Below are 11,169 nucleotides of genomic sequence, written 5' to 3'. Positions count from 1 at the left end.
CGGGGCCGCCGCGCCGGGCCTGTGCGGGGGAGGCGCCGGGCCTGCGGCGGCGGCGTTTGGCGCCAAGGCCGGGCAGGAGGGAGGAGGAGGAGGAAGCGGCGGCGGGCGCTGCGGGTACGTGGGGCACCGGCGGAGCCGCGCCGGGGGCGGCGGGCGGCGCGGCGGGCAGCCCGTCCGGCGTGGGCGCTGCGGCCCCGGCCGCGTCCGGAGGGAAAAGTTGCGGCGGCTCCGGAGCCGGGCGGGCGCTGCACCCGCGGGGGGCGGCCAGGGCCGGGCGACCTCCGGCCAAGCGCCCTTTTGTTCGCCGCAGCCCGGAGAGGCGGCGACCCGGCGGTGCCCGAGCCGGCGGGGCCCTGCGGAGCGCGGCTGGGCGTGGCTGGCGGGCAGACAGACAGACAGACAGCCGGGCGCTTGTCCGCCGCCGAGCACCGCTCCGCCGGTATGTCGAGGAACTTGCTAGAACTGAGTTTGACAATGAAGCGCTAGCGCAGCCCTCCCGCCTGCCCGGCCGCGCCGCCAAGGTAAGTTTTCTCCTGAGCGGCGGGGGCGGGTGGCCCCCGGTGCCCTCTGTGCCTGCAGGCAGAGGAGCGAGAAGGTCCAGACTTCACTTCAGATCAAACCTTCCTCCCTTGCGTGGTGTTTGCTTTAATGCTGTTCATCTTTCCGCAAAGGCATGGCTTCGTTCTACGGATGTACCGCGACCGGTATGGTTAGCGGCTGGGGATGTAGTGAAAGTATTTGTACTTGCAAATAATAATGGGAGGATTAATGGGAGAATTTGGTACAAGGCACCCTAAAATACATCTTACCAAGCAAATAAACACCACTTTTTTCTGTCTTTTAACTATAGTTATGTTATAAAAAGTACTTGTAGTTACTTTAGGAGTTCAGCTATTGTTTGCAAATTGTTATAATGAGTAGCTATGTATTTTTATTAAAATATCACTAGATTTGTGCTGTACTTCAAAGCCCGATGGTTTTTTTTTCATATTCAGGAGAGAAGGGATGCTGAAGACAACATCCAAGTGTCATTAGAAAACCTTCAATTACTACACACTAGATACTTGATACTCTTGTGCTTCTCTCTTAATGTAAAAGAGCCTTTGCGCTAAAACTGAAAGATTAAGAGAAATGTATTTTGTCCTGGTGCTTGCAAGATGCTTAATCAGCAGTTGACTTCTTACATCAGGATGGTGCTTGTTATGGGCTGTTCTGTAGAGCATCTCGAGCACACCTGCTCATCTCTACACAGTGAGACCGCATCTTAGTGATGGTTAGAGAGCTGGCTTGAAAATGTGAGATCCTTAGGCTGGAAAGGTCGACCTGGATGAAGGCACATTTGCATAACTTTCCAGCTTGCCACAGAGTTCCTTAAGGAAGCATCAAAAAAGTCTTTACCTACACTTAGTAATGGGAGAAAATGCAATTTGAAGTTTCTTTGGTTAAGAATGGACGTTTTCAAAGTAAAGGCAAATTGGTACTTTTAGGATCTAAAGTTTGTGTTGTTTTGTTTTTCTGTTTTAACTGAACTTCTGACCTCATTTCAGACTAGACATGACATGACCTTTTCTATTGCAGGGAGGAGAACTCGAAAGCTTTATTTGCAAAACTTGGACTTTAGATGTAGTAAAAGTAATCAAAAGAGCAGAACTGTTTCTTTTACCTGTCCCTCCTTTGATGTTTCCTCTTTCTCTGTTCCTTTTACAACAAAACCTCCCTCCCCAAGTGGGAAAAGTTCCTCTGAGTTGGTTTTGACCATAGGTCTTTTTTTGTTATATTTGTATTACGTACATGTAGCAGATATCCACAAGGTTTGCTAGAGACCTGATGTAGGAACATATGCAGTGGCATTTATTGGCAAGTTTGCATGTTCATTTGGGATCTCATTAAAATCATGAAAATCCGCTGTGAATGTAAGAGCCTGGGAGAGATAGATCTCGGTGTAGTGTTAGAATAAACCCAGCTGTTTTCTTCTCTGTGGTTCTGTGCACTTCCTCTCAGCGGCAGAAAATCAGGAAGTTTGTGTTTGGGATTTATCGGGATACCTGGGATTGTTGTGGGCTTTTTATTTTGATTTTTAAAATATACATATTTTTGATAGACCTGGATGATTTGCTAATGGAGAAGAATTTATATGATGCTTTCTTATCTATAATTTAGTATTGTTTTTACCTGTACAGTTTTATATGTATATACACATGGGCAGAGACTTAAGTGCATGGTTGCTGTAGTAGCTACCACATGCTGAATGCTGTAGAGCATTTTCCTCAAGAGCTTGCTGCAGCTAGCCTGGAGGATATCTTGACTGGTGATATCAGCTACTGGCTGGTGTGTTGGCAAGCGTTCCAGGCTGTGGTGAAGAGATGGCTTGATTTGGTAGACCTGATGGAGAGAAGTGAAGCTAAATCCTATGCAAGTTGACTTGAGTATGAAACACTCCTGCAGTGTTCTTGTGGTCTATTTAGGTAGCTTATTTCAATCTTTGTAATTAATTTCTGACTCTCGTGTCCCAGTGGGTGAGAAGCGGGGCATGGTGCCTGCATATTTTTGGTTAGCTTGGCAAGACATGGAGAAGGAATGTACACCCATTTCTGTAGTGCATCTTTTATCATCCATGGATGGAAATGTCATGTAAATGTACGTTTCTGTGGTTTGTCTTCCTTCTTTCCTCCCTAGAAATATTCAGAAGTTGGTATGTGCTTTGGGGGACTATTACTTGAATGGGTTTGATGGTGTAGTGTTATGACCACTCTTGAGAAAATACCTGGCAATATGACAGGAAAGAATGTTGTCTTCAACTGAAATGTAAAAGTTAATATTCGGTTAAGTATAGGTATCATTCTCTCAAATGCATTTTAAACCCAAAAAATTACTGTTTTGTCTAGATCAGTGGTAGTGTTGTGTTTTAGTTGGTGACTTATTTCGTTATGGACAGAAATGGACTAAGCCAAAACTTACTATTTGCACATGTTGCTTAATCTCTCCACTCCCACAATTTTTCTGGAAGCTATAGCTAAGGAGGCTCAGGGGCTTTTGAATTCTACAGAGAGGGGAACCTCAGAAATTGTGTGGTGTTTCTCTTTTCTGAAGATTTGTAATGCCTGTAATGCTCGAGGCTTCATGTAATTGGAGACAGAAATACAATTTTTACATACTTTACTTAAAATGGAAACTAACAAGTTAATAATAGCTCTTATCAGGGGTATTTATGTAATGGAAGCCAACAGATGCTATTTGCATCTTGAAGAGCTGATGTACAAAATGTTATGTCAAGGCCTTGGCAGGTTTTATGCTGGTGGAGGCTGGGTCAGGTGGGAGTGGGAGATGCTGGAGATCTGGAGGGCTTGATGGCACCTCTGAGAAGTGAGATAACTGTATGAAATTTTGCATTTTAGTACATAGCTTATTTTAATCTAATGCTGCTAATAAAAATAAAGGTGTTTTGATTTGAGAATTGATTTCTTTTATATTTATTCATGTTAAATGATCAATTACACCTGTCACTTTAAAAGTACTTTTCTTTATGCTATTTTCCAGTTACAACTGCATGTCTGATGCTCAGAACCCCTAAAAATTGTGTCTATAGGTATTATGTTTTATGATCCTTCACTTATTTTGACTACAGGAAGGTATCTGGTAAATAAGTTTCAGAAATGTTATGTGACACACTGGATGTTGTTTTCTGTGGAAAGATGCTGATGTAATTACCAAGCACCTCCCTGTTTCCCTGGGCTGTTCACTCTTTCTTGTTCATTTGCTTCCAAGTTACTCTTTTCTAGATGACATCTGAACTTTTCCAACTTTTAATATCTTATTTCAGTGTGTAGGAGATCAAGAATTTAGGGATTAGAGCTGTCTGTGAAGAGTGGTCTTAGACCTAAGGAAAGCTGCTGCGTTCATAGAGCTGTACTGCAGGCTTTACTCGGATTTCAAGGAATGGAAGAGACCCTGAGCTATGAGCATGACTGCGGAGGCTCCCCTAGCACTTGCTTAGTCGCCCTCTTCAGAGAAGCAGGAGAAGGTGGGAAGATAAGCTCGTGACTGCTGATGCTATTTGTTATAACTTTCTCCTGAATTAAATACTGGGATGCTTGCCTTAGCTTGTTAAACTTTGTTTGAAAATTTTGAAGTGCTTTTCTTCTTCAAAGTACACCTGTTACAGCATTGGATTAAAGAGCTGTGCTTCTTGATTATTGAATTGAATGGTGAACATATCATGTCCTTAATGTCTCTTTGTGTTTTAATTAGAGCTCTAGGAGATGTTAAAAAACAGGTTTATACACATGCCTGACTGGTTGCTAAACTGAATATGCTTGTCACACAGTCTTGAGGGAATAATGTATTATTTTGCTAATCTACTGTTCTGGGCTTCCCCCAGCCCCCTTTCTTTCGTTTTTCCTTTTTTACCACCTTGCTCTAAAAAGTTATTCTTGAATAATTCTTTTCTGAGGTTCTGTCTTATCTGCTTAAAGCTCCTGACAGTTGATAGCCTTTGCTGGCAAAAGGCTCAGGCTCTTGCTCATGTCTTAGAGAGCAGTTTCATGCCTGCACAAGTGGTTTGGTGCACAGCAAGTCCAACAGCTTCTAAGAGTTAGCATAGTGCTGTGGGTGAGCAGAGGCTAGGATGCCTGAGCTCCTCCAAAGGGAGGGGTGGTACCCCACACAGCAGGTGCTACAAAGTGAAACAACTGACCAGGAACATTTATTTGAAGTAATTAATTTTGTGTGACTGTTATGAAGAGTTTTACAAGATTTGTTTTTTTATTTTCAGGTAGTTCTTGTTTTGGAATATGCTGTTGGGTTGATGAAAGAATAGTGAGAGGAGAATTGCATAGAAGTTCTGCCTGGGTTGCTGTCTTTTAATTGTGCTATACAGTTTATCATGTAATATTGAATGACTGAAATTCATTAAATGTGTTGATAAATGATGGTTTTACTACAAGTGCTAGACAAGAGTTACAGTAACATGGCTGTTCACAAGCATTTGAAAACCATAACTAAACTATGAGCTTTCATTCATACTCAAAAATGTACATCTTGGTTTTAGATCAGACAGTTTTAAAATAATGATTCCTCTATAGACTGTGGTAGTATTGAGAAAATTACTACTTTTAATGTGCACATGTTTAAATCTTTCGCTACGTATCAAGTATAGCAGGATAAAATGGTAGTATTTTCTATCTGCTGACATGTCAGAAAACCTGACATCTTGAACTGCTGGATACATGAGTGTATAGGAGAAATGTCTGCCCTGTCAAGGGAGGAAACAAATGTCCCTAGTGGGACTCCTTGTGTTTAATTCTCTTTATTTGTTCTGCTTTTAACTGCTAGTACTTATTTAATATTCTTTCAGTGTTTATTTGCAGGCTTTGATATCAAAGTGGCTGTAGAGGACTCATCATAGGAAATAGTGTCCATGTCCTGTAGAGGTTTTGGCTTTTAATGAAAAAACAAGCCAACTGAAGGACCTTGTGGAGCTGAAATACTTAGTATATGAGTGCATTGGAGACACAGAGGAAAATATTAGGCTCAGCAATTATCTGGCCAGGAGGAGCCTCAGTAGAGAGGTAGGACTAATACTTCTCCCACTTTTATTAATACTTGGATAGAAAGAGGAGTAATAAAGTGGTGCTCTTCTTCCTGCTTTCATACTAATAGATTCCTTTTCCCAGCAGGAAAATAGTGACTGAAATAGTGATAACAAGTGATTACTCTGCAGTGCAATGTAAACTTGTTAGATCTTGTTTGATAGGAGGAAGGGAAAAAAATGCTCATTTCAAGCACAGATAACAACTTTTTATGTTAGCTTTTTTTTTTTTTTTTTTCCCTAAGAACTGCTGACCAGAGCACTTAAAAAGGAAGGGGTACTGCTTGTCAGTGTTGCTGCTATGCTTTGACATTGTTAACCTTGTTTGGGGGGCTTCCAGCAACTCTTCTGCTTGAGCCTAATTCAAGAGCAGTTGTGTTCTTTTACAAAAATCAAATTGCCTGTCATTTAAGTAACTGAAAAGCAGATACTTAAACCTGATAATGAAGTTGCAGTCTTCCTTATGTTAACAATGTAATCATTTCCATTGTAGCATGAAATGAGCAATCTTGAGAATTAAGTGAAGCATTTTGCTTGACAAATTTGAACTTCCAGCTCTGCAACAGAATGTGCTAGGAGTGAGGGAGGAACCAAAAAGTTGATCTTAATGTAAGGTATGTGTTTATGACAACAGTATTGCAATGGCTGTTGGCATACCTGGGAAGTAAAATTCACTTCTTATGGTACTGATTCTTTTATGGAAGATATTTTTTCAAACTATTATGCCCGTATAACAGATACTAATTTCCTTCACTTTCTTTGGTTACTGCTTGTTCACTTTTTTGGGCCAAAGAAGAAAAAGATGAAAAAACCCATGGGATGAAATAATTCCATATTTTCATATAAATAGAAATTATGCAAAATGATTTTGTATGCGCTTTGCAACTGGTATCTATAAATTCGGGTGGTTTCATTTTAATTCTTGTAGTGTTGTACTTTTTAATGATTCATACTATAATTTCCAGTGATATTTTATGAAAACTGTGAAAGCTGTTCTTTATCCACGTATTTTTCAGATGCCTAAGTTTGCTCAAGCTAGTAGTAAACATATTTTTGATCCAAATACTTACATAGATAGCTAGAGTACGAAGAGTTTACTTAAAATGGCAACTGAATGAGATTTTACCAGTGACTGGCAGGTTACATTCATGTGTGTTTCTGCAGTTTTGATGGAGATCTGATTTGCCTTATTTGGTCGTATACACCTATATAGAGACAGAATATCTGTGGTAGAGTACTGTAGAAAATGGGACTCTGCCCTGAGCTCCATGAAAGAGGTGTTTAAACTTTGTTTCAATACTTAGTATTCTTAGTAGTCTTTCCTCTGTTGCTTAAAACTGAATACATATAGATCTGATGCATGATGTTTTCATTTTTTTTCCTCTGTAAATGCTGTAAAACTTCAGAAGGTAGGACATAAGTTATTAGAAAGCTTACACACCTGCCCATCAGCTCAGTATCTGTTAGAGGACTGTGACTCCCATTACGTGGATTAAACTGGCTTAAGTGCTGTTTAGAGCCTTTGTTTGGCATCTTCTGTGTACTTGTTCTAGATTTTCAGAAGCCTCTATATGCAACAGCAAACAAGGAACATTAATTTAGGTTACTGAAACCCAATAGCTTTTGCAGGTGCCATTTCATTCTCTGTTTAAGATTATTGAAATACATTATTTTGTGTTCACTTCTGTGTGCTTGACTTCAACATTTGAATTAGTCAATTTTTGAAGTATGAATGGGTTAAGAGTTGGAAAAGAAGTCTGAAAAAACTTAAGGGAAAAAGTAAAGCCTCATATGCAGATGAGAAATTGAGCGTGATTTGTAGTTCTTACTTACCTCTCTCAGCCATCCGTGTCTTTCTTGCCTTTGTGGTCTCCCTTTGGTTGTCCCCTCTTCTTTTTTGTCATAACTTTCCAACTTTTCCTTATTGGAGAAAACAGTGTTTCCAGTGAGTGTCTCACAGTCTTCTTGAGACTCTATAAATCATCTACGTAAAATGAAATTATTACTTCTGTACTATGCCTGTACATAGGTAAATTTTGCTTGGTTAAGGAAGTTAAATCTCTGTTGGGCTTCAACACACATCAGCAATTGTGTTTACTTTGGTACAGATAATGAGAGTTTTTCAAAACAAACTTGCTTTTATATAGGGAGGAACTGATAAAAAAAGTAAAACAGTGGCAAAGCATTGGTTTAGTGGAGTAAATTTTACAACATTTTAATGCATCTTGGTTACTTGTATCAAACTTTTTTTTTAACCATTTGCTATCCTAAGATAATTTTTTTGTCAAAATGCTGTTTTTCTTTCCCCCTTTAAATAATTTTAGGGACTCTATCCTAAGCTCATTCTATCAAAGAAGTCAGCTTTCATAACAGTTTGAAGGTGTTGCTCTGGTGTAACTGTTCTAATGATCCGACTGGTCAAATACACCTAATTCTGAAGTGGCATTAGTGTCAGCCTTTGCACAAGGGCTGTACTTGTTGAGCCAGCTTCGCTCCTGCACCAGATTCCTTTGGCCATAACAAAGCATCTTTAGATCTTTCTTTTAGAGGTTTTAATGTCACGTTGGGGTACTCTATGTCACTTTTGCCTGTTTCTGGTCTCTTACAGGTTCATAGGGATTTAATCAGTCAGAACTGTGGATTTAACTGCATGATGGCAATTCTCAAAGGAGAAAAAGCTCAGCTCCTTTGTTTACTTCTGCCTTTGAGCTTTCCAGGTCTGGCAGGATTATAGAGGTTTTTGTGCTTCAGGTAAGCAGAAGTAATGTAAAACTCTAAGGGAGCAAACCTATTAAGGCCAGTTTTCTCTTTTATTTTTTTTTTTTAATGCCGATGTATTGTGAAGGGCAGTGTTACCTGCTGTCCTTGGAACTGGTGGAAGCCCATCCATAATGATGTGGATGGGAGACTATCCAAGTCTAGTTTTATCCCTTGCTTAACAATATCAGAAGTTTTGCCTCTATAAAGGCAACAGCTTTGTATAGTTGGAGTCTTACATTAATAAAGTACAAGACAGTACTTAGACAGTATTTTAGACAATTCTGTTAAAGGTTTTTCCTTTTGACAGTAAGTTTTTCTGACAGTGGGTGCTTTAAAAAGAATAATTTTCTTGCTTTACAATTTGATCTTGCAATCTTCCACCCTTCCCAATATATTTGCATCAGAAAATTTTAAGAAGAAATATACTCAGTTTTGTAATTTAGGAATTCTGCTCACAAATTCATCAGATAACTGTTTTGCTAATTTCTGGCTTTGTTTTGGCACTGGCTTTAATTCCCATTGACTCCACCAAGACCAAAGTTTCCCTGCTTGTTTCTTGAAGATTGTCGTGTGTTTTGCCTGAGTAGGAATGGCTTTGGAAAAGGATTGACACAAGTTTCTCCTTCATAGCAGTAAAAAAAAAAAAAAAAAACAAACACAATCCTTTCCAACCATTTAAGATCATCCTCAAGGAAGAAGGCATATTTGGTTGCTGCTATGGGATTTGCAGCCACAGAGGAAGAAGGTGATGAGGTCTTGTTTACTGTGTTTTTGTTTCTGCTGCTTCATTAATTGTCATTTGATTGTGCTCCAAGACTTGTGTTTTTGTGGTCTAAGGGCAAAGCTTGGGTGCTTTATTTATTTATGCAGTTTCTTTTCAGGGGAAGGTGACAGTTTAAGTGCTGGTGTGATGTCTGACCATGAAGGAACAGAGAGGCTTTTCTTATGAAAAATCACAAATACCAATGTGCCAAGTTTGATAAAGGATGTCAAAAGTACTTTAAACCACTGTGATAATCAAGTGAAGTTAACACTTCTACTTTTTCTTGCCCCCTATTTTCTTCTTCTGGGAGCTGTCATTCAGTTAAATACTGACTAAATGGTTTTATGTGAGGTGAACTGTTTATGAGGGTTATTTTTCTGTGGCCACTGAGACTCCCTTAAGGGCCAGGAATATTCAGTATATCTACATTGCTCTTTAGTCAAATTCCACATAGCTGGAGCATTTGAAGAAACTCGAGCGTGTGCTCTGTAGCATTTCTGAAGCCCTATGTTGTACACTGGTGAGCATCACAACTTAAATGTATCCAGAAAAGGAGACAGAATCTTTCCTTTCTGTCATCCAGTTGTGAGATAACTTTCCCCCTTGAATCCAGGCATAAATTGTTCTCAATATTTTTGCTTGTAATTTCTTTTTTTTTTTCTATTTGCATTGACTAGGATTGGAACAGGGGCTCAGCAGACTCATTTGTTGTGTAAAAGCAGGTGGTGGTTGAAGCAAAATATCAAAGCATAGATAAGAAGTGCTTGCACAGAGTGGTCTTCTGGTGAAGTGATGGGAATGACCACAGATACATAAGTGCCATAGGTAGGCAGCAGCACAGCTGTGTAGTGGAAAAGGGTTTAAGGAAAAGGCAGAAAGTGCTGGGGCAGACTCTTGGTGGACAGGAGAGGAGAGCTGGGAAGATGGGGTGAAAACTAAGGACAGCCTTTGAAGGTGTAGCAACTGCTGACACCTTACATGATACCGAATTTGATCCCTGAAGAGTGCATGTGAGGAGAGGAGGAAGAAAGGTCCAAGCATGTGTCTGATTCCTGAAGGTATCCATTTACAGAACTGCAAATCGGTAGTTAAATCTGTGAGAAGACAGAGTTCTGGCATCATTCCCTATTTGGTGTGTGATCTGGCTGTCCTGAACATGCTGGGCACTTTGAAACTCACTGTAAAGACCTTTCCATTTGCTGTGTGAGGTGTTAAAACCTTGTGGGGTTTGCTGTTTCTTGTTCCAGAGCTCTAGCTCGAGTGCATTGAAGTGCACAGTTTGGTATTACTTTGGTCCAAGGTTTAAATGTGTCCCTTCATATTTTTTATGACATATTTTATATTGTCATTGTGTGGAGACTCCACATACTGCTTTTAGCATTTGTATCTCTCTTGTGTGTGTGGTGGGGTCACAGGACTTGCTGTGGAGAATATGGAAGTGGCATAGCTGTGCCATCAGAAACATAACATCTGTTATCTTACCATACTTTAGAAGTTCTCACACTTAAGTAGTTTTATTTTTTAAGATCTCCACTAAAGGTCCCTAACTGTGTACAAATATAGTTGCCTTAAATAATAGAATTTGGCTATGGAAAAAGATGCTTCTTGGTCATCTAGATTTATTGCTTCTGAAATGTTTGTTTGAACCGCCCTTCAGAAAATGTGTGTTTGGACCTTCCTGCAGGAAAGGCACATGAGCACATCTGTTTAGTACAGGAGGTACAAGTCAAATGAGGTGCGTTGATACTTAAAATGCAATTGGCCATGTGGCTGTGGCTAACAGCAGGACATGTAATGTTCTCCTATCTCAAGAACTGCATTCATTTTGTTTTTCTCCAGATCCTCATAAATAGCTTGTTTGTGCTGCTCTGTGGCTCATAGACCTGTTTTCAAATTCCTAGTAGTAGGCAGGGCCAAAATACTTACGTTGTTTCTGCCTGTACCCCGTTCCAGGCTTTGTGGACCAGGAAGCCTCCTGCCAGTTTCCTATGTTTTTATCTCAGTTTAGATCTTGTACTTTCAGCCTTCTGTCTCATGCATTTGTATTCTTTCTGCTACA

General features: G+C 40.2%; 1 protein-coding gene across 9 annotated transcripts in view; it reads left to right on the top strand.

The window, feature by feature from the left end:
* Nucleotides 1-11,169, top strand: part of JADE3 (jade family PHD finger 3) — a 64,047-nt gene that overhangs the window by 396 nt on the left and 52,482 nt on the right. For 3 of the 9 annotated variants that reach the window (XM_072932061.1, XM_072932048.1, XM_072932052.1), the window contains exon 1: nucleotides 4,037-8,338. The exons of 2 other annotated variants lie outside the window; for them this stretch is intronic. The gene's annotated coding sequence lies outside the window, so the exon portion shown is untranslated. Of the gene's footprint in view, nucleotides 115-164; nucleotides 522-4,036; nucleotides 8,339-11,169 lie in introns of those variants that run through there. 4 more of the 9 variants (XM_032749222.3, XM_072932069.1, XM_072932088.1 and 1 more) reach the window with 3 other exon arrangements.

The sequence above is a fragment of the Taeniopygia guttata genome, chromosome 1 (genome assembly GCF_048771995.1).
Source record: "Taeniopygia guttata chromosome 1, bTaeGut7.mat, whole genome shotgun sequence".
Lineage (NCBI taxonomy): Eukaryota > Metazoa > Chordata > Aves > Passeriformes > Estrildidae > Taeniopygia > Taeniopygia guttata.
The sequence above is the reverse complement of the archived record's forward strand: the minus strand, read 5'-3'. Positions and strand labels throughout refer to the sequence as shown.